The following is a 3,125-nucleotide window of genomic DNA, read 5'->3' on the forward strand; positions in this document are numbered from 1 at the left end:
CCATCTAGGCTGAAACCTAAGGGATGAGTAGAGCTAACCAGATGAAAAGGAGAGAAAGAGGGTGGTGTGGAGGAGAATGTCCCAGGCTGAGAGGACACTGTATGAAGGCCCAAAGGAGACAGCGAGTGTGGTTGGTTCTAGCAACTGACACGCATTTGATGTGGCTGGACCTCAGAGTGATGGGAGAGAGCCAGCATGAGATACCAAGGCCAGGTCATGCGGGGCCGTAATTGTGCAAGGCATTTGGACTTCAGTCTGAGGGCAGTAAGAAGCCTCAGAAACATTTGAAGCCAGGACGTGGTAGCACCAGATTTGGATTTTAGAATGAGACCATTGGCTGCTGACTCCAGCACACAGCAGAGAGGCCGGCTTAGAGGATGCCATGGTGGATGTGGGAGAGGTGACAGTGACATCGCACTTCCACACCTGTTCCCCCAAGTCCAGCCTCCCCTTTCATCTCCTTACCCTTGCTGTGGACCACGCAGCCAGCTCAGGAGGAGGTGGTGACTCACTGTGTCTCACCCCGAATCTGTCTCATTGCTGTGGGAGCTGCCATCTGAGGCCACTGCTCTTGGGAGTTTGTTTTACTCATTGCCTTGGAAGCCCTGGTTTTCTTTGTTCCTCTCAGGCCTGCTGGAGAGCATGACCCCTCAGGGGCTGGATAATGACATTTCTCCAGAAATGAAAAGAGGCGGCTCTAAAGAGAAGGCAGAGAAGGACTAAGATTTCGGGCCAAACCGGACTGAGGTCCTGGGTTCTCATTTCAAGTCCAGAGGTGCTGGGGCAGCCCCTAGTTCCCAAATACTCAAAAGCAAAGCAGGGTGGAGAAATGGAACTGTCGTGCACTGCTGGTGGGAATGTAAAATGATGCGGCTGCTGTGGAAAACAATATGGCCATTCTTAAAAAAAAGATAGAATGACCATATGATCCAACAATCCCACTTCTGGATATACATCCAAACAAATTGAAAACAGAGCCTTTTTTTTTTTGGCGTTCCTGAGTTTATTTGGGGCACACCCAGGCGAGGGCCCCACACCTAGAAGAAGGTGTTGGGCCTCTTGGTGGTGAAGCGTGGCTTGTGCTGACGGCGCAGGACCAGGTGGGGCAGCGGGAACTTGATCTTGGAGTCGTGGAACTGCTTGACGGCCGGCCGGCGGCACTTGCTGGCTGCGATCTCCTCCACTTTCATGATCTGGATGGAGTGGGCCCGGGCGCGGTGCCGGGCGCCCATGTCTCGGTAGAACTGGGTGACAGCGCCCGCGGTGGTCAGGTCCCGGTATTCCCGCTACATGTTGTGGGTGCCGCTCCGGGAGTCATAGCGCAGCCAAATACCAAAGTTCTTCACCTGCAAGGGAGACTTCTTGAACACCTGCCCACAGTAGACAATCTCCCCTGAAGACTTCTTCATCTTCTTCAACTGAGACACGAAGTACCAGAAGCAGGACTTGGCGACGACGTGATTAGGCGCAAAGATTCGCATGCGGTAGAGGGGCGGCGTGTGGCATTTGGGGGTGGGCAGGCAGCGACCCACCACCTTGTACTCTCGTAGTGTGCCCGAAGCCTTCATGGTGTACTCTCCGCGCTCGCTGCCACCCGCAAAAAGAAAAAAACAGAGTCTTGAAGAGATGTTTGCGTATCCGTGTTGATAGCACCATTATTCACAGCAGCCAAGAGGTAGAAGCAACCCAAATGCCCATCAACAGATGAATGGATAAGCAAGATGTGGTGCACAGACACCAGCGAATAGTACTCCGCCTTGAAAAGGAAGGAACGTCTGACATGTTCTGCAACATGGGGGAAGCTTGAGGACGTGATGCTAAGTGAAATAAAAGACAAATACTGTGTGATTCCACTTACATGAAGTGTCTAAAGCAGCCGGATTCATAGAGACAGAAGGTAGAATGGTGGTTGTCAGAGGCTGGAGCTTGGGGGCATGGGGAGTGGTTGTTTAACGGGTACAGAGTTCAGTTTTGCAAAATGAAGAGTTCAGGCTATTGGTTTGCAACAACATCAACATACTTAATACTATTGAACACTTATAAATGGTTAGGATGATACATTTTGTTATGTGCTTTTTACCACCATTAAAAATAAAAAGAAATTAGATTAATTTTTTAAAAAAGCAAAGCAGGACTGGGTGTGGTGGCTCACGTCTGTAGTCCCAGCACTTTGGGAGGCCAAGGAGGGAGGATCGTTTGAGCCTAGGAGTTTGAGAGTAGCCCAGGCTACATGGTAAAAACCAATCTCTACAAAAAATACAAAAATTAGCCAAGCATGGTGGTGCTCACCTGTAGTCCCAGCTACTCAGGAGGCTGGGGTGGGAGGATTGCTTGAGCTCAGGACGTTGAGGCTGTAGTAAGCTATGGTCGTGCCACTGCACGCCAGCCTGGGTGACGGTGTGAGCCCCTGTCTCCAAAAGCAAAACAAGCTAGGTGTGGTGGTTCACACCTATAATCCCAGCACTTTGGGAGGCTGAGGTGGCCAGATTACTTGAGGTCAGGATTTCAAGGCCAGCCTGGCCAACATAGCAAAACCCTATCTCTGCTAAAAATATAAAAATTAGCCAGCATGGTGATATGTGCCTGTTGTCCCAGTTACTCGAGAGACCGAGGCAGGAGAATCACTTGAACCTCTTGCAGCGAGCCTGGGCAAGAGAGTGAGACTCCGTCTCAACAACAAAACAAAACAAAAAAAAACAAACTAAAACACACACAAACCACACACATACACAAAAACCAAACATAGACCCTGCCCTTTCTTTAAAAAAAAAAAAAAGCAAAGTGAAGGTAAGGGTGGGGATGAGGTATGGACAGCTCTCCTTTCTTGGGGGCAGCAGGAAGTGAGAGCTCATTCCTGACTCAGACTCCCCTTATTTGAGTAACATTGGATTCCCAGGCACTCTTTCCCCTGCCTGAGGATGGATGGGGACCCCGAGAGGCAGCTGGAGGAGAAGGCCCCGGGTGCTTAACTGGAACCAAAATGGCCAGGAATCACGAGCTGTTTTCCCTGACTGCACCTCCTGCACACACACCCCACTTCTTCTCGCCGCATGTATTTATAACTTACTTTCCCCTTGGCATTCACCTTAGCCTATTTCTTCTCTATAAAAATAGTGGGGAGGCTG

The 3,125-nt window shown here is 50.3% G+C and overlaps 1 pseudogene; it reads right to left on the reverse strand.

The window, feature by feature from the left end:
- Positions 1–987: 987 nt before the first annotated feature.
- LOC105722137 (large ribosomal subunit protein eL20-like) lies at positions 988–1,620 on the reverse strand (annotated as a pseudogene).
- Between the last annotated feature and the right edge of the window lie 1,505 nt (positions 1,621–3,125).

This window comes from Aotus nancymaae, unplaced genomic scaffold, assembly GCF_030222135.1.
Source record: "Aotus nancymaae isolate 86718 unplaced genomic scaffold, 86718_ANA_hifiasm-v0.15.2.pri h1tg000039l, whole genome shotgun sequence".
In the NCBI taxonomy this organism is placed as follows: Eukaryota; Metazoa; Chordata; class Mammalia; order Primates; family Aotidae; genus Aotus; species Aotus nancymaae.